The sequence below is a fragment of the Pistacia vera genome, unplaced genomic scaffold (genome assembly GCF_008641045.1).
Source record: "Pistacia vera cultivar Batoury unplaced genomic scaffold, PisVer_v2 Contig100, whole genome shotgun sequence".
Taxonomy (NCBI): domain Eukaryota; kingdom Viridiplantae; phylum Streptophyta; class Magnoliopsida; order Sapindales; family Anacardiaceae; genus Pistacia; species Pistacia vera.
In genome coordinates, this window is record NW_022195028.1 from 1338054 (window position 1) to 1361846 (window position 23793).

At 36.2% G+C, this 23793-nt stretch overlaps 1 non-coding gene and 1 pseudogene across 1 annotated transcript; both read left to right on the forward strand.

The window, feature by feature from the left end:
* The first annotated feature begins 392 nt into the window (after positions 1-392).
* LOC116128401 lies at positions 393-15836 on the forward strand (annotated as a pseudogene).
* Positions 10309-10415, forward strand: LOC116132136. The gene has a single exon (XR_004128378.1). It is a non-coding gene; the product is annotated as a small nucleolar RNA R71 (small nucleolar RNA).
* Positions 15837-23793: the final 7957 nt, after the last annotated feature.

Genomic DNA, 23793 nt, shown 5'->3' on the forward strand with positions numbered 1-23793 from the left:
ATTACAAATTGACCCTCATCTTTTCTTTTCTTGTGATCTCATGTATATTTAGTTGATTAATTTATTTTTAATTCTTTTTTTGTGATATATTTGCACTTCAACAGTTTGCACCACTAGTAATAGTAGAGCCTGTTGTAAAAATGCACTAATAATACTTGAAGTAATATGTTTTCACAGCCTGTTAGTAACTTCTTTATCCTTTATTGTTGCGTGTTGCACCACAGCCGCACATCAGTGCAATTTGCAACATTGGTGAAAATAAATAACAAAACTCTAACTCCTCCACTATAAATTTTACGCTCTAGCATGCAATATAATCGCAAAATCAATAAACAAAACTTCTCTGACAGTCTTCTCTCATTTTTCTCTAGCTAGATACTCTTTACGTCGTCATGGCCTCAAATTTTATCAGATTAGTTCAATTTTTCCTCTTACTTGCAATAGTCATCGCAGGTGATCCAGACATAACCACAGACTTGGTTGTTCCAACGAACTATAGCGGTAACGATGTTGTTGATTGAAATTTCTACACTTTCACCAGTCTACGCAATGTAATTAACTCTAACTATGTGAAATTGAAAGAAAAGAAAGATAAAACTTGATTCTAGCTGAATGATTCTTTGTATTTGATTAACTAACTTGTTACAATACATTGGCTGTTTTTATACTTGGATGAAACAAGTGAAGTAAGAGTGAAAAAGTGTCAAGCTGCAGCAGCTAACAAACACTGAATAATATTTTGGGAGAAAGACTTTTACATGTAAAGTAAAACGACATCGTTTTTGAAACTTACCGTCAGGTCCTCACATTTTGAGAACTTGCAGTTAGCACCATGAATTTTTGGTCAACAGAACACTTCCCCTCAAGCTAAGCTGCTTCTCTTTTCCATTATATCTTTAACATTTCCCCGCAAACTAAACTGATTTTACTTTCTATCAGTAAAGAAATTGACTCCTCTTACCGCTCTTAAGCTGCTTCTCTTCTCCATTATATCTTCAACATTTCCCCACAAACTAAATTGATTCAACTGTCAATCAGTAAAGAAATTGACTCCTCTTACTGCTCTTCTCCAAAAAAAAAATTCTCCAAAACAAAGTCTGCATTACCGACATAATTAGTGATCTGCTGCATTGATTCTGCATTGACAAAATTCTGTATCACCAAAACTGCATAAAATCTGCATTAACAACACCATAACAACTGATTTGCTGCATTACTTCTACATCAACAAAACTGCTGATCTGTTAACATAACTATTGATCTGCTGTTCAACTGCATTGATTCTGACCAAACATAACAACTGATCTATTGTTCAGCTTCGAATCATGACTACTAATCTGCTATTCAGCTGTGGTGTTAACAGATTTGCTAATGCTTAACCTTTGCAGTCATTTCTAAATCACCAAAAGGCATGGCAAGAACATTCAATTTCTGTCTCAGTTCTTGAAATTGAGTTGTTGATAGAGCCTTGGTTAGCACATCTGCTATTTGTAGCTGAGATGCTACATATTGAACTGCAATCTTCTTTGCAAGAACTTGATCCCTGATGTAGTGAACATCAATTTCAATGTGTTTGGTCCGTGCATGGAAAATAGGATTTGCGGCAAGAGCACACGCACTCGCATTATCACACCAAATAACAGGAGGAGTTTTCAGGTTCAATCCTAATTCTGAAAACATGCTCTACAGCCATGCAATTTCAGTGGCTGTGTTAGCTAATGCCCTATATTCAGCTTCGTTGATGAAAGAGCAACTACCTTCTGTTTTCTTGAGCTCCATTGAATTAGATTAGGACCAAAGAACACACAATACCCACTTGTAGACCTTCAATCATCCAAACTACTACCCCAATCCGCATCAGCATAACATTCAATGCTAAGAGATACTGTTGGCCTAAACTGTAGTCCATAGTATTGAGTGCCTTTTATATACCTTAAAACCCTTTTGCAAGCTTGCCATTGGAGCTCAGTAGGAGCTTGAAGGTATTGACTTAGTTTGTTTACTACAAAGCTTATATCGGGTCTAGTAAGGGTAAGGTATTGAAGAGCTCCTATGGTGCTCCTATAAAGACTAGGGTCTTTGAACAAAGGGCTATCTGTAGAGTAGAGTTTTATACCAACAACCATTGGGGTAGAACATGCATGAGAATCCAGCATTTGTGTCTTGACAAGTAAATCAACAATATACTTAGTCTGTTTTAAGTGAATACCAGTAGGTGTTCTTGTAGCTTCTAACCCCAAGAAGTATTTGATAGAACCAAGTGTCTTTAAAGCAAATTGATCATTCAATTCTTGAACAAGCTGGTGTATGGATGAAGAGTTGGATCCAGTAATCAAAATGTCATCCACATATATAAGAATATATGTAACATGATAAGAATTTTTGCAAATAAACAAACTAGAATCAGAAATAGAATTCTGAAATCCTTTGGCAATAAGTGCAAACTTCAGCTTGTCAAACTAGGCTCTAGGGGCCTGTTTTAGACCATAAAGAGCTTTGTTTAATTTGCAAACATAAGAGGGAACAACTGAGTTTTCAAATCCATCAGGTTGCTGCATGTAGACAACCTCATTCAAAGTTCCATCAAGAAATGCATTATTCACATCCACTTGTTGGATGTCCCAACCATTAGTTACAACAAGGGTGAGAATGATCCTAATGGTGGAAGGTTTAACTACAGGACTAAATGTGTCAAAGTAGTCCAACCTAAGTGTTTGTTGAAACCCTTTAGCAACCAATCTAGCTTTGTATTTTTTCAAAGAACCATAAACATGAAACTTGGTTTCAAACACCCATTTATTCCCAACTACATGCATGTCATTGGTTCTTGGTACCAAAATCCAGGTGTTGCTTTTCATTAGGGCATCAAATTCCACTTGCATAGCTTCTTTCCACTCAATAGTAGCTAATGCCTCTTTCACATAACAGGGTTCAAGGAGGACAGGTGTGTCGCCAGATAAAATAAGTGCAGTTTTTCCTGAATGGTTAAGGGTAACTGAAGAGTTGGTTTTGGACCTTGCTAACATGGGATGTGTGTTAATATTTGGAGGTTGATCAGTTAATGTAGTGAGAAATTGTGAGGGTGCCAAGTCAACTACAAGTGGGCAGTGAGTAAGATCTTGAGCAGAGGATGATTGAGAAGTAACAAGAGGATTAAGAGGTGGATAAGAGGTCAGATCTATTTCAAGTGTATGGTTTGAGGATTTGGAATCAGGTTTCTTATAAGGAGGAGGTATTAGTTCAGATGAGGGATTTTGAGGATTGGATATTGGATTTGATGAACCAGGTACTGAGTTTAAAGGATTTGAAGAGGAATCAGTAGGTGAATTGGATATGTTTTCAGGAGCAAGGGCAGACTTATAGGATGGTAATGGTGAGATAGAATTTGATACTCCAATTGTTGAAGGAGGACTAACTTGAGAGCTCAGTTATGCTAGAGAGACTTTTTTGTTGGACACAACTGGTGGTTGAACTTTAGAATAGGGAAAGTTAGTGTGTGACTCATTGAAATATGATTCTCTAGGAGCTGAAGTATTAGGCTGACCAAAACCATATTTAAAAGGAAACTCTATTTCATGAAATTTAACATTAGGAGTAATGTATATTTTTCCTTCGACACTTATAACCTTTGTGAATTAGGCTGTATCCTACAAACACACACTTTGAAGAGTGAAAGCTAAGTTTATGTTCATTATAATCTCTCAAATAAGGGAAACATGCTGACCCAAAAACCTTTAAAGAATTGTACAGGGGTGGTCTACCAAACAACACCTGATATGGTGAAATAAAATCCAAAACAGCAATAGGCATTCTATTTATTAGAAAAGCAGCAGTGTCAAACGCAAACCACTAGAGATGCATAGGCATGGATGCATGTGCTAGCAAGGTTAAACCTGTCTCTACTAAGTGTCTATGCTTCCTTTCACTACGTCCATTTTGTTGATGCACATGAGCACACGAATACCTAAACTGGATTCCTGATTTTGTTAAGTAAGGCACTAAACCTCTATACTCACCCCCTTGATCAAATTGTAAACAATGTATTTTATGTTGAAATTGCCTCTCGGCTAAGTGATGAAATTTGATAAAGACATATTGCACTTCAGCCTTGGTTCTTAAGGGAAATAACCATGTAAATCGACTATAATCATCTAGGAAATGGATATAGTATTTGAACCCTTCTAAAGATGCAATTGGAGTAAGACCCCATATATCACTATGAATCAATTCTAATGGTTTAATGGCTCTAGAATTAGAGATAGGAAAATGGTTTCTATGTATTTTACCAAGTTGGCAGGCATCACAAAAGGATAGAACTGGAATGGTTTGTGATGAATTTGAGTGCACTTGACGCATGATTTTATTAAAAACTATTGAGTGTGGATGACCTAGACGATTGTGCCAAATTGAGGAAGTAGTTTCTTTGTTGCTAATAATACCCCCAAACTAAAGATATGCTCGTCCCCGAGCATAAGGTACAAAACTCACAGAAACAAAAACAACAAACAAACAAAACACGAAACACAAACACAACAAAACTGAAAAATGAACAAACACAACAAGACTCAAACTCAACATACGAATTGCCTAGAATTTACACAAGTCTCAAAGGTTGTTGAAAAATTATTATCAGAAAATGTTCAACACTCCAAGAAGTTATAAGCTACATCGACTGTCTTCCTCTATCGGTCCACCGAGTAGGTGATCCCCACTTCAATCCACATTCCAACTTCCTGGGTTATTTTATGTAGAATGCAAAGTTTATCAAATGGTGGCAGACTCCATAAGCCTAAATATCGAACCACTCTCCACTAATGTGGACTAGACATAGATAAGAATCAAAAGGTCTTTATAAGCTTGTAACGCTAGGCTCGGGTAGTGGGTTCTAAAAAAAACAGGAATAACAAAGTAAGAGAACTCGGTTTTCCTCATGCAAACACTAAGAGTCACATCAATCTCCACTTCTTCTCAACCACCAATCAACGTGTCCACCAAATTACAACCCTCAAACTTGTATCTTTCTTATTTCTGATTTTGAATTGAACCAAATTTTTTTTTTTCTTTTTTTTTTTTATATGAAAAGAAAAACAAATCAATTGAATTGAGGTGAACTATCTCTTTTGTTTTTATTGCCCTTCTCACAACCCCTAAACTATTCTTTTAGTTTATTCATACAACGCTTCCCGTTCTTTGTGTTTGCATTAAGACCAAATTCTCCTAAGGGTACGACAAAGTGTTTAGGGTATAAGGATCGGGAAATTTTTGGTTTGCCAAGAAAAATAAAGCAATAATAATTCAAAAGGCTCAAATGGGTGGCTAGGGACAATTTCATTCATGGGTCGGCTAGAAAGGCTCAAACGTTCCGAAAAATGCCTAAATCATTTCCTCAACAATGTCTAATCCTAGAATTTCGCCTCAAGCACTTCTCTACTAGGTTCTACAGTCCACCAACATTATCAAAACTTTACCTAAGTACATAAAATGAATCTAAGCATGCTGAAAAAGTGAAAATGATGGTTGAACCACTCAACAAACCTCAATCAAAATTCAGTCAATAAACCTAAACTTGAAGCAATGCTTAACATTTCTCAACAATAAAATCGCAACAATCCAATTCTCATCATTGATTTATACAATTCATCATCGGCAAAAACAATCAAACCAAAGTAAAATAAACAAAATCAAAAATTTTCTAATTTTCCTACCCCCAAACAAACGATGACATTGTCCCCAATGTCCCATTACGCATAAATTAGGAATAGAAAAACAAAAATAACAAAGGTACGAGATAGTTCCCTGATTAATCCGTGAAGTTTTGCTCCATAGTGCACACCCGATCTGTGACTTTTTCATCTCCCAACATCTGTCAAAACAATTGAAACTGTGGTGTCCATTGCGTTAGAATAATTCACTCACGAAATTGAAATTATTACAACCTAATCTCGTCCTTGCAACAACTACAAATTAAAAGAAAATGAAATAACTAAAACAACTACCACAATCCAAAACAAAAATATAAACTGAGTTTACTGTTTGAAATGAAAAAAAAAAATCAACTAAAAACAAGTAAAAATAAAGAAAAACAAAAACAGGTGCTCCGATGCTCATTCTTCGCCCTCCTCGTCTTCCTCGTCGTCGTCCTCTTATGACTCGGAGTCCATCCACTCATCTGAATCCCAGTCAGCCCATTGGAATTCTGTAGTGTCAACGTTGAGCTTGTTGAAGCTACTCTTTTGCATATCATACATCATCTCGGTCTGATCAGCCAACCAATCCTGACATTTTGCCATACGTTTCATCATACCCATCATCTGTTGTATCATCTCCTTCTGTGTCTGGAGGATGTGACAGGGCTGTGTGTGGTTCTCTGCCATTTTGTTCCTGCTCTTGGTTGCTCAGCTTCTGGATGTTCAAGATGCTTTTAAAAATAATCTGAATCTAGGATTGGGGCAGCATGAATATGTTGCTCATCATCATACACCTCGGCTCCAGCTTTAATGCACAAGGCTGTAATGAGATGTGGGAAAGAGTAACTTGATCGCCTTGGTTTGGCGGCATGATGAATGTTGTTCAAGATAATTCGTCCCACATTTATACTTTTTCCTGTGGCAATAGAATAAAGCAATAATGCCTTCTCGTAAGTTACTGTGCTATAGTGCGTTTTCGGCAGCAACCTTGCACTAACAAAATACTGCCACAGTCAAGCCATCGGTGTCAAATAAGTTCCCTTAATGATCTTCTTTTGTTTCTTCGACACTGCCCAAGTTGCATCTGGTTTTGCAATGACTGGAAGAATGATACTATCCTGAAACTGTGACGTCCTAAACCTTGCGTACTCATCCTGATCAATCCTAGGCAGGGTATAAAACTCATTGATCACGTCTTCTGTAAACGGCACATCAACCCCTCTTACAAATGCAGTACCCTCCTCACAATCCGGGAGGTTGGCATAAAACTCCCTTACTAGCGGCTCTACAGCCGGTTGTGTAGGATCACTCATAAACAGTTCCCACTGTCTCCCTCGACTCCAGTCCAAAGCCTGACTCGCGGTCAATCCGCACTTAGGAATAAAGCCCTTATCTTTTCTTTGGATAACCCCTTGATATCGTTTCCAGGCCTCTTCACTCACGAAGCGGTTGTCCACTTTCTTTCCTTTTCCCTTGCCCTTGGATAGAACCTTAACTTTGAGCAGCATGTTTCCAAAAACTATACTTTAACTCAACAATGCAACCCCACAAATTCAAACCTAGGTGGCCTATGACAAATAATCCAATCCTGCAAAAATTTACAACACTTCCAAAAATTCGCACTTAGACCCCCAACTACGATTTCTCCAAATTCAACAAAACACTCCAAAACTCAAAACCCACACTCCTCAATATCACAACATGCACAATCAACCCTTCCTCAAACAAAATTGAACTCACAAGCACCCAAAAATTCACAATTCAACCAACAATCAACTTTTTCAGATCTACAAATCAAAACTCGAAATTGTGCGATAAAAAGCTTAGAGAACTTGAGATCTTACCAATACGAAGGATTATTCGCCACCAATTTACCCAGAATTAGCCCAAATTGGAAAGCCCCAAATTTCTTGAATCTAAGAATTTCGTGAAATTTTCGCAAAAATTGTTGTTGAAATGAGTTATTTTGGTGTTTAGGAGGGTTAAGGAGTGAGAACTTTGGTTGGGAAAACACTTGGAAGGCAAAGGATTGAAATTGGAAAAATTTTCTCTCAAATGGATTTGAAAAGTCGCGTGAAGAATGAAGGAAGAAAGTGGGTATTTATAAAAAACAATTGTCGCCGCGGTGAAGTTCTTCGTTCGAAAACCCTAAATTTAAACCCAGGTTTCGCCGCAGCGAAGACAAATTCTTCGACGGGGCAAAAACTTACAGTGGCTACTCACCTTGGCGAGGAAAACTATTCGACGCGGTGAACTTGCCTTAGAGAAATTTTGTCCAACCTGCTTAGTCGGGACGAAAACTTACAGTAGCTGCAACATATTTTTCAGGTTGCTTTGCCCCGGCGAAGAACAATCTTCGCCGCGGCGAATTCTGGGACTTTTCAAAACTCATTTTCACACAATGTGCTTCGCCGCGACGAAGAATACTTCTTCGCCCCGGCGAAGTCTTGAGCATTTTCTTTCCTTGCATTAGCTGAAAACTTCACCTGAAACACCCAAAAATACACAAATTAAAAATCATTCAAACTCATAAGAAAATCAAACACATTCAAACACAATGAAATGAAAATAGAAAAAAAAAAAAATTAAAACACTTGGGTTGCCTCCTAAGAAGCGCTTGTTTATAGTCGATAAGCTCGACTCTCTCGGTTTTTCACGTTAGTCCGGATTATCCAAGTACATCACCTCCCGAAATTTTCCCTTGTGCTCGAGCTTCTTTTGATGATGATCTTTTTCACACAGGGTCCTCGTTGAGAGTTTCACCACCCATTTCCATCCCTTAGTCATTACTTTGGTGGTTCGACTCTTCTCATTGACTGCTTTCCGTTTTCTTGACTTTCCCTCACCCTATTTGAGCTGAGAGATTCGTTCCTTGTGAAAACACAATCTCGACTATGGCTTATCTCGGAATTTTGTGCAACCCTTTCCGTTATGGTCCTCATTCTCGAACTGATTCAGTTTGACAATGCAGCTCTTAATTTCTGCCTTAGGATTGTCCAGTTGGAAGGTTTCAATTTTTGCCTGGTCCACCACATCGATTTTTAAACATGACTCTTGTTTAGATGGAGCTCTCATTGATTCAAGGACTTTAAATGTTATTTCTTCATCTTGCATCCTCATGATTAACTTCCCTTCTTGAACGTCGATTAAAGCTCTTCCGGTAGCCAGAAATGGTCGTCCCAGGATAAGAGGAATCTCTTTGTCTTCTTCCATATCCAACACAAAGAAATCCGCAGGAAAAATAAACTTGTCCACCTTAATCAACACATCCTTTACAATGCCCCTCGGATGCTTTATTGATCGATCTGCAAGTTGCAAGCATATGGTTGTCGGCTTCACTTCACCAATTCCTAATTTCTTGAAAACAAAAAAAGGCATAAGGTTAATGCTAGCACCTAGGTCACATAAAACTCGATCAAATGTGATATCTCCTATAGTGCAAGGAATAGTAAAACTCCCTGGATCTTTGAGTTTCGGGAACAGCTTCTTTTGTAAGATGGCACTACATTCCTCCGTGAGCATCACCATTTCTTCATCTTCTAACTTCCTCTTGTTTGATAAGATTTCCTTAAGAAATTTTGCGTAGCTCGGCATCTGTTGCAATGCATCTGCAAAAGGAATGTTAATATGCAGTTTCTTAAAAACATTAAGAAATTTAATAAACTGCTTATCCTGATTTTATTTTCTGAGTCTTTGAGGAAAAGGCACGGGTGGTGTGTGATGCGCCAACTCTGGTGGTATCTCGGGGAATGGAAATTTCTCTTTCCTTTTCTTTTTCCCCTCTTCCTGCTTCTGTTCATCTTTCCTTGATTTTTCCACCTCTTCTAAAATTGTCTCACCTCTCAACGAAATTGCATTTACTTGCTCACGTGGGTTGGTCACCGTGTTGCTTGGTAGAGATCCCTGTGGTCTCTCATTTAACTTCTCGGCCAATTGCCCCATCTGTACCTCAAGATTCCGAATGGACACCCCTTGATTTCTAAAATTCGTCCTCGTCTCATTCATAAAACCCGTGGTCTCCTGCATGAATTTCCCAAACATGTCCTCCAACTTTGTCACTCTTGGATCTCCCGGTTGATTATTCACCCCCGGTTGGTTATTTGGCAATGTCCTTTGGTTCCATTGATTATTTTGCTGGTTCTGATTGCCCCAAGCCAGATTTGGATGATTTCTCCACCCCGGATTGTATGTGTTAGAGTACGGGTTGTTTGGTTGTCTCTGATTTCCTGCCAAGTAGTTCACTTACTCCGATGATGAAGATGACGAAGCAAATGTGCTCCCCACTTGACATTCGCTGCTCACTTGGTTTCCTGCACAAAAATCACAAGTTAGTTGAGGTTCTTGAATAGAGTTTACCTGCATATTTCCCAACTGTTTCTAAAGTGCTGTGAGTTGGGCTGAGATGGCTGTGAAGGCATCAACTTCATGAAGACCCGTAAATTTTCTTGATATTGCTCTCTCATTTGGTCTTTGATAGTTGTTGCTTGCCAAAACCTCAAGCAACTCATAAGCCTCCTCTAGTGTCTTATTCTGCAAGGCTCCTCCAAATGATACATCCACCATGGTTTGCAAGTTACCCATCAGTCCATTGTAGAATGTTTGGACTTGAAGCCAAACTGGCAACCCATGGTGTGGACATTTCCTCATCAATTCCTTGTACCTCTCCCAAGCCTCATACAATGACTCGGATTCATCTTGTAGAAATGATGTGATATCTTTACTAAGTTTTGCTGATTTTGCTGGAGGAAAGAACTTGGTCAGGAACTTCTGTGCTAGATCATTCCATGTTGTGATAGTTCCCGATGGTAGTGCCATTAACACCCCTTAGCTTTATCCCCAATGAGAATGGGAATAACCTCAACCTAATGGCGTCATCTGACACTCCGTTCGACTTGAAGGTGTTACAAATTCCAAGAAGTTCGCAATATGCTGATTCGGATCTTCCTTCAAATCACCATTAAACCTTACCGACTGCTGGATCATGATGATTGCCGGCTTTATTTCAAATGTGTTGGCTTTGACCGCTGGTCTCGTAATGCTTGAACCACTGCCATTAACCGTGGGAACTGAGAATTCCCTTAGTGTCCTGTTTTCTGGTTCTGCCATTTCACAGCTATTTCTTCTGATTCAACCACTATATCCTCTCTTCTCTTCTCTCTGTGTTAAGTCGTCTGGCGGTCTCTCAATCTCAAGATCAACAGGAACCACTAGCTGACGTCTCACTCTTCGTTAAATTGCACAAAATAAAACGAAAGAAAGTGAGATCACAAACCAACTGAAAATTAAAAACAAGAGTAAAAGAGACAATGATGAAATCAAAAATTAAAACTCCAATCTAGTGAACTATAGAAAAACTCGATGTTAACTAAAACTCAATCCTCGGCAACGGCGCCAAAACTTGATGCGTGTTTCCTACAAAATGCAAATATAGCAAGTATACTAGTCGCACAAGTAATAGAGTGATGATGAGTATCGTTCCCACGAGGATTGTTGCTACGCACTAAATTTTCTACCATTTTCAAGTTGAAGCAATCGAATTCTTTTGGATTAAAGGGAGCAATTTAAACTATAACTAAAACAAAATTTACAAACTAAAAGTAAACTATGAAAGCCAGATTTAAAAGAATGGATAAAATCAATTCAAACAAACGGATAGGGTTTTGACTTCATTCGGACTCTATGGGTTAAACCTAAAGAATTAAAAAATTCATATTTACAAGCTTGATTGTAAATCGAACTCTCTAAAGTGTCCAACATACCTTCTCAGGCTATGTTTTCCTACTCTTCCCTATTAACCTTCCGTACCCACAAATTGAAAGTTAATAAAACTGAGCTCATAAGCACAAGAATCCTAGATTGATTTCATTGGTTCTGAATCTATCTCTAGCATCCAATACTACAATGGTGAATACCCAGAAGCCTAACATGATTCATTTCTCAATCTCATCATGTTCATCACATATAAATAGTAAATTCAGAGTATTCACACAATGAATCAAGTTCATATGAAAATAAAATTCTTCAATCAATTAACCCATGAAATTCCAAACTACAATCCAAACCCTAACCTAAAGTAGGTTAGTTCATGTCTAAATCAATAATACAATTAAAAGAAACGAAATATTCCAAGTTCAACATCATGGAAACAAGAGAAAAGGAAAAGAATCTCCCCAATTGACGAATCCACTAGTTTCCCTCGAATTTTCACACTTTGTTTAATCCAAAAATCACTCAAATTCAATTTAAGAATATGTAAAAACTGTTGTCTATCTAAAAACGAACCCCCCTTAACAAAAAGACTAAGTATTTCTTTTATACCTCCCTAAAATCCTAAAACTTAGCCTAAAAACGAAACTGTGTGTTTTACAAAAACTGGAAAATGCAGACTTCGCCGCGGCGAAGAAGGAATCTCGCCGCGGTGACAAAACAAGCTAAATCTGGTGCATGACTGACTTATTTCGTCGCGGCGAAGCTTCATGAAGAATTCTGAAATTACATAATTGCCCTCCGCTTGCTTCTTTGCTTGAATCTTCGCTCTTCGGTGCTCTCCCTTGGGAACAAGCTTCATAATGCTTTACTCTGCTTCAGACTCTCCCAACTTCTGAGTCCAGACTTTCCAATTATGTCTTTATTCGCTCAAAATGTCCATTTTAACCTGAAACACAAAATGTAAAGAATTAAGTAGCAATTCAGGCATAAATGAACTAAGAAGTATCTAAAATCCGACTAAAAAGTCTAATAAAAATAGTATAATCCACGGATTATCACTAACAGCTTGTAATGCTAAGGATGGGCAATCAGTGATGCTGGACTTAAAGTTGGGAGTAGTAGAAATAGATGCATCTACATCAGACAAATGATTTCTGTATATTTCAACATGATTTGTATTTAATGAAGTTGCAATGTTAGACACATGAGAACCATAATCAAAGATAATATGTAAGGGAATATTGACAGTACATGCTGATGCATCAAACATATCAGAATTACTATCAAACATAGTAAAACAATTAGCTTTAGCAACACCAGGCACATGAGAACAATATGTTGATGCTTCAGGTATATGAGAATCATTACCAACAATAGCAAAACAAGATGCATCAGGTATATCAGAAACATTACCAACAATAGCAGAACAAGATGCATCAAGTATATCAGAATCATTATCAACAACAGCAGAATTACAATTGTTCAAAACAGATTTACTAGCCATTTTATTACTGCTATTTTTGGTATTGCTATCTTTAAAACAGTATGTGGATTTGTTCTTAAGGCCAGACACAGGATTATTGCAAGCAACAAGACTTGAAGTTTTAACACAGCTTCCTACATACTCATTATCAACAACAGCATACTTATTCTTAACAGCAAACTCAGGTTCAGTAGGAGTAACTTTGGTAGGTTCAATTGATGAGACAAAGCTCTGACATTTAAGAGGTGCAGTAGAGTGATCGAAGGAAGGTAGAGGACTGACAGAGGGAAGTCTCAACTGATAGAGTCCAGCATTAAGTTCTCCCTGCAGTAACACTGCCCTAGAAAGTTTGTCCTTAACAATGCAACAATCAGAGTTAAATTCTACAACAACATTATTATCCTTAGTGAACTTAGATATACTAAGGAGATTTTTAGTGATTCTAGGTACACACAAAACGTTTTTTAAGTGTAAATATTTAGATTGTAAAGAGCTAGGTAAGGAAGTAAAACCAATGTGTGAGATATCAAGAAACTCACCACTGCCTACTTGTAGCTGATCAGCTTTACCATAGTTTCTGCTAATAGTCAACTGATTGAGGTCAGAAGTGACATGATCCGTAGCCTTGGAGTCCATATACCAGGCAGGATCTTGAGAAGTTGTGGAGGCAATTGATGCAATAGTATATAGGATAAAGGTTGTGAGTTAAATGGTGAAGGTTGAAGGTTGATGAGAGGCAAAATAGGCTTGAGTTAGTGTTGTAATCTGCTGGCTTGGAACTGTGAAGTTTTGTGGTTGTGAAGCAAAATGATGTTACTGGTGATTAAGACCACTACAGTTGCCATGTGATTGTGCTGCATTAAATGAGACCAATCCAGGTTGTAATGACTAAGGAAGTTGCTGTGAAGAGATCTGGCTTGTTTGATTGCTTGGATTGGTAAAGGATCCATTATGTTGCTCATTGGAATTGAAAGATCCATTCCCAATTGAGTGATTAGTAGAGCTGAACTGTGGAGATGCACCACTTACAACACTTATGGAGTGATTATTTGAGTTGTACTGAGGAGGGGCACCATTGTAATTGGAATTGTACCGATGATAACACTGCACAGTAGTGTGTCCAATTTTAATGCCTAGTTGACAAATTGGCCTGCCCCTACCGTTTCCTCTACCTCTTCCTCATCCAGAATTTATAAATGCAGTAGGTTGATAGGGAATGGGTGAAGCACCATAAGGATTAGAAGGTGCTGAGTGAAAAAATTGGCCATAATGGACAGAAGGAACTAGAGCAGGTAAAGGATAGTGTTGTGCAAAAGATGGATTGGATAAAGTGTTTAGAGATGGAGGAAATTGAATGAAGAACTTGAAGTATTTATAGGATCATTTGAAGGATTATTGATGTTAATAAGGGATGGCTTAAGACCAGTATTACTCATAGTAGCAACATGGACAGAACTGGTTGAAAAATCAACAGAATTGAACTTTTCTAACCTCAGGTCATACTTCTGTAACAAGAATTGTGCTTCTTGAAGTGTCACTATGTCAAACTTGGATTCTAGCCATGAGGTCAAGTTAACCACCGTTGCATCAAATTCAGGTCCCAAACTGTCTAACACATACTAAAGTACTTCTTCATCAGTGATAACTGGACCACTAGCAGAAAAACTTTCTGCTATATTTTTCATCTTCTTAACATACTCACTAATGCTCAAGTTGCCTTTTTGTGTAGTTTGTAATAAGTTTTTCAAATGTAGAGCTCTGGCTTTAGAATCATTTAGGAATTCTCACTCAAGAGCAAACCAAATCTCAAACGAGAGCTGACATTTTGATATACAACTGAACATGCATTCAGAGATTGAAGCAAGTAACCAAGTGACTAGAAACTTGTTAGTTCGTTTCCAAGCAATATACACCGGATTAACTTTGCTTTTGGTTAGGTTATTTTTAGACATAGCACTTTCTATTTCAGGGGAATTCTCACTCTCTGATGAAATTAGAGGTTGAGGACATGGACTTAAACCTATGAGGTGTTCTTCCAGCTCATGAGCTCAAACAGTAGAGAGAGCTTGCAACCGCCAAAATCGATAGTTGCCTCGCGTCAACTTTGGATTAATCACTTGTAAGCTTGAAGAAAAGATTGAGGAATGTGAATCAGTGGAATTTTGGAGCTTATTCATGTTATTTGTATAGAGATTAATACCAGAAAAATCAGCCATTAACGTGAGTCTAGGGCTCTGATACCATGTGAAATTGAAAGAAAAGAAAGATAAAACTTGATTCTAGCTGAATGATTCTTTGTATTTGATTAACTAACTTGTTACAATACATTGGCTGCTTTTATACTTGAATGAAACAAGCGAAGTAAGAGTGAAAAAGAGTAAAGCTGCAGCAGCTAACAAACACTGAATAATCGTTTGGGAAGAAGACTTTTACATGAAAAGTAAAACGACATCGTTTGTGAAACTTGCAGTCAGGTCCTCACATTTTGAGAACTTGCAGTTAGCACTATGAATCTTTGGTCAACAAACTACACATAAACCTTTACAGTGACAAAAGCTAGCCAGGCAAACTTTCCAGCCCTAAACGGTCAAAGTGTTTCTCATGCTTTTTTACAATTTCCAGCGGGAGCTATCAACCCACCTCACACACATCTGCGTTCAGCTGAGCTACTCTTGGTATTAAATGGGTGGTTGAATGTTGGATTTATTGACACCAATCACAAAATTTATAAAGAAACTCTCATAGCTGGAGACATGTTTGTGTTTTCAAAGGGATTGGTGCATTATCAGTCTAAGGATGATCCAAAACAACCTTCTGTCGCTGTTTCTGCCTTTGGAATTTCAGTTCCTCTCAATGTGTTTACAATTGGCATTGATGATAAAATTATTACTAGGGCATTCAAAATTGATGTTACAACTATCCAGAAGCTCAAGGCAGGTCTTACACTCAAGGCTTAAATTCAGTCTCATTTTTGCTATTTTACTATCCTTATGTTTTATTATTTTTATTGTAACTATTTTGTTTATTTTATCTCTGAATATACCATATTATGTAACATCTCAAATGTTAGTAAAGAGGTGGAATCTAGTGCAATAATTCACAAATTTATAATGATCAAGCTGGGAAATCTGTTTGGATGTTCTTTAATGTGTATGAATTCCCTTGATGTATATTTCATTTGATAAATAAATTTATTACTAGAAGTTCAATCAAATTATTTGTAACATTGTTATTTTAAGTTTTCAAAGCTATGCATATTAAAAGCATAGAAGATAAGCGTTTACATATTTCTTTTTTACAAGTAATTGAATCATTAAAGAAAATTAAACTTCAAGTAGAATTGATAAATCTTTGTCTTACAGTTTTAATTTGATTTGATGAGATGAGTTATTATGCTCATAAGGGGAGCACCATTTGTAACTTATTTTCAAATGGTTGAAAGAAGAACAATATGAACTATGAAGGCAGCGGGAAGGAATACGAAAATTGATTATTTATCAATACCACATTAATTATAGGTAGGGGTAGGAGAAATTATCCGAAAACCGATCTAAACTGAAAACCGAATCGAAACCAAACCGAAAATCTTTTTTTTTCTTGCAAACCAGTTCGGTTTATGAAAATTGGAAATCCATAAACCGGTTCGGTTTTCAGTTTGAGAGTTTTCCCAAACCGGTTTTTAAAATCGATTTTTACCCTAACCCTAAGTATATAAATGCTGAAGGACAAGTTGGTCGGAATAAATGCATGGCAGTTTAGTCAGCTCAATATTGTGAAATGGCAAAGCTGGCATAATTAGTTGGAAGGTTGTTAGAGTTAGTTAGTTTAGTAAGTTAGTTACTTTCTGAATAACAGNGACTGATGGAAGAAAACAAATACTTTCATATGGCGCCGGCGGCCAAACCAGCAATAAATAGTTTTCTCAGTTGATGGAAAATTTTAAATGATATTAAGTTACAAGCATATATATTCGATCTTTTCTAAATTAGGAAAAGGTAATAATATAAATGATATTAAATTATAAGTATATAATTCTTCTTGACACCGGAAAGGTAAGTTGTGACGTTATTAAATTGAAAGTAATTAACAATAAGAGTAATACTAGCCTTACAAAGAGGTATATAAAAAGTCATACAAAAACACAAATCCAACCTTTAAAATTCATAATTGCCTTCATCTCTCTCTCTTTTTCCCTTCTTTTAAGGGCTGGATTTGTCTCTTTGTATGCTTCTTTGTATACCTCTTTGTAAGACTAGTATTACTCTAAGGATAAAACTAAAAAGGTAAATATGTTTTTTTTTTATCAATTAAAGTGTCAATTACAGTAATAACATATAAATAACATACAATTTCCTTGATGTTTTCTTAAATAAAATTTTCCCTTCATTATCAAAAATAACAATTTACCTCTTCTTGTCACTGTAATATTGGTTTTTGTTAATTAACTAACATATTTTACATTGAATCTGTTGAATTAAATAGCAAAACCCTAATGGAATACCAACAGTTGGGGGTAAATAGTTATTTCTTATACTTGAGGGAGGGAATAAAATAATGAAACCTCAAGAGGAAAATTACAAAAAAATCTAAATTCTATAGTCTTATCAAATTCCAATGTCTCCCTTCCGCTTTTTAAATTTGTAGAATCACTAGATTTATCGTGCAAATGTTAACTCTGTTTGGTTCAACGAAATGGACAAGGACTTTCCATTTCTTTGGTTTGGTTTGGTCTGAGTCATTTAGCCTATGACTGGGGATTCCCCGTTCCTTTAAAAAGGAGAAGGGCATTCCTCTCAAAATTTTGGGGCATTTTAGGAATTGAAATATCCATTTTACCCCTAGTTTATTTTTTTAATTCTCATTTTATCTATAATCGATAAATTTAATATCAATAACTAAAATATAATTTTTCTAACCCCAACATCTTGTCGACAAAGCCACAACCACTACCCACTGCCATTCTCGCTATGACCGTTGTCGGATGGCGACTGTTCCTCACGTTACCAATGTCAATATTGACATGTGAAGGATTGGCAACCAATGATCTGTCGATCTAGATAAGTCCCGACTTCTAAAGTCCAACACACTGACGTCACCAATTGTAAATTATGCGGTGATTTTTTCTAATCAATTTTCAATAGATTCCATTACTTGATCAAATATACTTATATGTATAATCATTTAAACTTAATGGTATTTTTGCTCAAAACCCACAATTTTTATTTTGTTCAATTAACCTTTCTTATTACAAGTAAGCAATGTAATCCTATTTGGTTCTTTCAACATTAACATTACATTTCCCATCTCATTCCTATTCACATCCAATTCATACACCAAACATGATCTAATTGTGTTTGCCAATTAATTTTTAAAAAGTTGTACAGAAATAAAGAAGTCCAATATAATAATGAAACATAATGACCGTTTCATTATCAAATTGAAATCAAGATTGAATACGCATACATAGAAATATTATCATTTAGGGGTTATTTGCTTGAAAAACTAATAAAAAAAATATCCAAGTTTTGAAAATTACAAAAATTGGTTACATAAAAGACCTTACCCGCTAAATAAAACAAAAGTTTTGTACAAAATTAAAATACCTTTTAACTTAAAATTAATAAAAGAAAACAATCTAANGAAGCAATTACCAAACACAAAATCACAATGCCAACAACTCACACAAAAACTATAGCTTAAAACATACCCAAAGGGAAGCACTTTTTTAAACTTTACATCTCAAACAAAAATTAAAAATTTTCATTAAACTTTTGTCAAAAGCCAAATAGACTCCGGAAATTAAATTAACCCACAATATTTAAACAATCAAAAAAAAAAAAAAAAAAATGAAAACCCCCTCACGTAAACAGCCAGAACAGCTCAAAACTTTGCGTTTCAACATCTCTTCATCCCAAACAAAATATTCAATTTCTTCCACTCCAGAACCCCAAAAAATTCAGAACTTCAAAAATAAAAAACCATCTCAGAAACGAAACACGACCCACTTAACAAAAACAAAATGCAACAACTAGAACGGCAACAAAATCGAAAATTCACAGAAACAAAGAGAGATCAACATACACAAGCAAAAGAAGAAAAAGAGAAGAACCTGGTGAATGAAAACCCAAGAATTGATTTTGATTGTGGATTGGATTTCGATGTGGATTTGAAGAGGAAGATAAGAGAAGAGAAGATGGAGATCCAAAAGAGTAAAAAGAACGAACCCTAAAACCAGCAGATACAACAACGATTGTACTTATGGGAGGTTAGGGACTACCTTGTATTGGATGAATAAAGGAAGCCAAGAAGATCAATTGAAAGATGAAGATACGTGGAGAAGAGATGAAGTCAGGTTCTACATTTCGAAAATTCGGGCAACAGCGATTAAGACGAAGATGCAAGGGGAAAAGATATGAAATTTGGGGAAAAAGCTAGGGTAAAGATGCGTGGAGAAGAGATATGAAATTGACAAAAATGCTTGCTTTATATAGGTTAGGGTATTCTGTAAATAATTTAAAAAATTAAGGGTTCTAATTAGTTATTTAATTTTGAAATATAATTCTATTTTGCAAATAAGTCAATTTGTAACTAAAAATTTAGTCAGTAAAGAAGTAGTGTTAGTTGCCTATAATTTAGGTTGACGGGAACAAATAATTTGGGGGGAATATGAATTTTTTAACTTAAATTGGCAACTAAATCAAATTTAGTTGCTGTATATACTTTGGAGCCATTGTAATTACTATCCAAATATGGGATATTTTGGTAATTTCATTTTTCTATAACTAATTATAATAGTTACTAATAAATCCCTAATTGTTCGGAATTAATTTAGCTACTAAGGGGTAGTTGCAAAAAATTGTTTTTTGTAACTAAAAATGTAGATGCAAAATACAATATTTTAGATGCAAATTATCAAATTTTGGAGGAAAAAATCACCCGGAAAAAATTGCAATTAAATTTATTAGTCACTAAAGCAACCGGTTATGTGACTAAAAAAATAGTCGTAAAAAATTAAATTTAGATGCCAAATGTTAGAACATGTGAGCCCCAAAATTTTGATCATCTTTGCTCGACTAATGTCAATTTAATTGGTAAATGTAGCCTTTTTGTAACTAATTCTGGTTAGTTGCTAAAAAATTGGTTGTAAAATGTAAGTTTTCTTGTAGTGCTTGGGTGAAATGTGGTAGCAAGAAAAATCATTAGACATGAACAAGGCAGTTGATTAACACTTTTTGGTCCAAACAGATAAGCACCATTCGCTTGGTCTTCCAGCAAATTAAATTTATATGATGCCATATTCTGCTTATCTTTTGCTTCGAATCTTCAATATCATGGTGGTTCCACATGATATGTTTTGGGAGAGCATATAATTATTCCAAGGGATTGCAAAATCTACCAAAATCACCATAATTAATTTTAATGCCCACTTCACTTGTCCTCAATACTCAATAGGTGAATCTGAGGGAGCCACTTTCATCAACTTGTTGAAGGCTCGATACAATTATTGTCACGATTCCATCTCTTATGCTTTAGACTGCATCCATCAAAAAAAAAAAAGAGGTTCAGATGATTCTCTTGCGACTAAGAAAAAAATGAATTTTTGGATAATTTAGACTGGAGAAAGAAACAAAAGATAAAACATATGCAATATATATATAGCTAGTTAGAATTACATTTGCACTCACACAACTGAACTCTAAAAACATCTCAATGTTTCGTCCAAAGGGAGTAGCTAACAGATGCCTTAGGACAAAAGTTAACTTAACTGAAGAGCAGTTGAAAGGTCTGTTTTGGCAGTTTGACACCTATGGAGATCGGCGTCTTAGCAAACAAGAGCTTAATAAGGCCTTCAACAACCTTGGTTCAAGTTTCCCAGCTTGGCGGACATGGCGAGCGCTTAGTCATGCAGATGAAAATGGAGATGGATACATTAATGAGGAGGAATTCGACTACCTTGTCAACTATGTTGTAAAACGTGGTTATGCCATCAATTAGAGCTTAATAATGTTTTTTTAATTTAACCTATAGTAATTAGTATGGACGTGGGTCTATTAGAAGGGAGGAATTGTATTTGTGTGGTCTTAATTTGTACTTTTTCGTTCAAAGATGCACTTAGCAGTTGGATGTATATGTAGAATAATCTTTTGAATATACATTTTCTTTTCTTTATCTGGTTTTATCATGACCAAAAATATTTGATTAATTCCTATGTTTCTCTGATCCATGAAAAAAAAAAAAAACAGTTGTTATAGTGTTTAATTCATTTCGATTTAGTGACTACGTCTATGAATTCTCTATGGATTTAAATAAAAAAACTCCTTTTGACTCACGAACTATAATACACTCAAGTCCCACATTCACTGAGATAATTATATTCGAATACATGGCTTTAGTATTAATTTCACAATATCTTTAGAGGATTGTAGCAAGTTCGATTTAATTTCGATAGAAATTAAATTAACTACCCAAAAAAAATCATTTTTTTGGGTGAAACATACTCATTCCCGCAATGGTTATCTCGGGATTGTTCAATCACCCATCTTTACCACAAAACGTTTTTAAGTGTAAACATTTAGATTGTAAAGAGCTAGGTAAGGAAGTAAAACCATTATGTGAGATATCAAGGAACTCACCACCGCCTACTTGTAGCTGATCAGCTCCACCATAGTTTTTGCTACAGTCAACTGATTGAGGTCAGAAGTGACATGATCCGTAGCCCCAGAGTCCATGTACCAGGCAGGATCTTGAGCAGTTGTGGAGGCAATTGATGCAACAGGTATATAGGATGAAGGTTGTGAGTTAAATGGTGAAGGTTATTGAGAGGCAAAGTAGGCTTGAGTTGGTGTTGTGATTTGTTGGCTTGGAACTGTGAAGTTTTGTGGTTGTGAGGCAAAATGTTGTTGCTGGTGGTTAAGACCACTATAGTTGCCATGTGGTTATGCTGTATTAAAGGAGACAAATCCATGTTGTAACGACTGAGGAGGTTGCTGTAAAGAGATCTGGCTTGTTTGATTGTTTGGATTGGTAAAGGATCCATTGTGTTGCTCACTGGAGTTGAAAGATCCATTCCCAATTGAGTGATTAGTAGAGCTGAACTGTGGAGATGCACCACTTACAACGCCTATGGAGTGATTATTTGAGTTGTACTGAGGAGGGGCACCATTGTAATTGGAATTGTACCGATGATAACACTGTACAGCAGTGTGTCCAATTTTACTACATAGTTGACAAATTGGTCTGCCGCTACCATTTCCTCTACCTCTTCCTCGTCTAGAATTTATAAATCCAATAGGTTGATAGGAAATGTTTGAAGCACCATAAGGATTAGAAGGTGCTGGTTGACAAAATTGGCCATAATGGACAAAAGGAACTGGAGCAGGATTACAAGGTGCTGGTTGAAAAATCAACAGAATTGAACTTTTCTAACGTCAGCTCATACTTCTGTAACAAGAATTGTGCTTCTTGAAGTGTCATTGTGTCAAACTTGGATTCTAGCCGTGAGGTCAAGTTAACCACCGCTGCATCAAATTCAAGTCCCAAACCGTCTAACACATACTGGAGTACTTCTTCATCAGTGATAACTGGACCACTAGCAAATAAACTTTCTGCTACATTTTTCATCTTCTTAACATACTCACTAATGCTCAAATTGCCTTTTTGTGTAGTTTGTAATAAGTTTTTCAAATGTAGAGCTCTGGCTTTAGAATCATTTAGGAATTCTCGCTCAAGGGCAAACCAAATCTCAGACGAGAGCTGACATTTTGATATACAACTGGACATGCATTCAGAAATTGAAACAAGTAACCAAGTGACTAGAAACTTGCCAGTTCGTTTCCAAGCAATATACGCTGGATTAACTTTGCTTTTGGTTAGGTTATTTTTTGACAGAGCACTTTCTATTTCAGAGGAATTCTCACTTTCTGATGAAATTAGAGGTTGAGGACATGGAATTAAACCTGTGAGGTGTTCTTCCAGCTCATGAGCTCCAACAGTAGAGAGAGCTTGCGACTGCCAAAATCGATAGTTATCTCGATAATTGTCTCCCGTCAACTTTGGATTAATCACTTGTAAGCTTGAAGAGAAGATTGAGGAGTGCGAATTAGTGGAATTTTGGAGCTTATTCATGCTATTTGCAGAGAGATTAACACCAGAAAAATCAGTCATTGATGTGAGTCTAGGGCTCTGATACCATGTGAAATTGAAAGAAAAGAAAGATAAAACTTGATTCTAGCTGAATGATTCTTTGTATTTGATTAACTAACTTGTTACAATACATTGGCTGCTTTTATACTTGAATGAAAGAAGTGAAGTAAGAGTGAAAAGAGTAAAGTTGCAGCAGCTAACAAACACTGAGTAATCGTTTTAGAAGAAGACTTTTACATATAAAGTAAAACGACACCCTTTGTGAAACTTGCAGTCTTACAGTCAGGTCCTCTCATTTTGAGAACTTGCAGTTAGCACCATGAATCTTTGGTCAACACTTCCCCTCAAGCTAAGCTGCTTCTCTTTTCCATTATATCTTTAACAATAGGGATATAAAGCACAACACCATGTGGAAATGTTGCACTTGCACTTACAATTTCGAAATGGAGAATCATTTTGATATTAGATAGCATCGAAATGGAAAGACAAATGCCATTAACCCTTTAGTCCTGACAGAGTTGTCGCGCGGTTGCACAATAACCAGATGTAACCTAATTATTTATCCTCTTGTGTTCTTAGTTTGTCAGCAAGCAAAATATGATACAAACCTAATGTTAAAGTGACCAAGAATTTTGCAGCTCATTAAAATACAATGATTTCACTTTAATATTTAGTATTAATGGAATAATTAGTATAGAAATTTCAAAACTAAAACTTAAACTCCGTAACTAAGAGGGGCAATAATTGACATAAGTTCACAAAATTTGAATT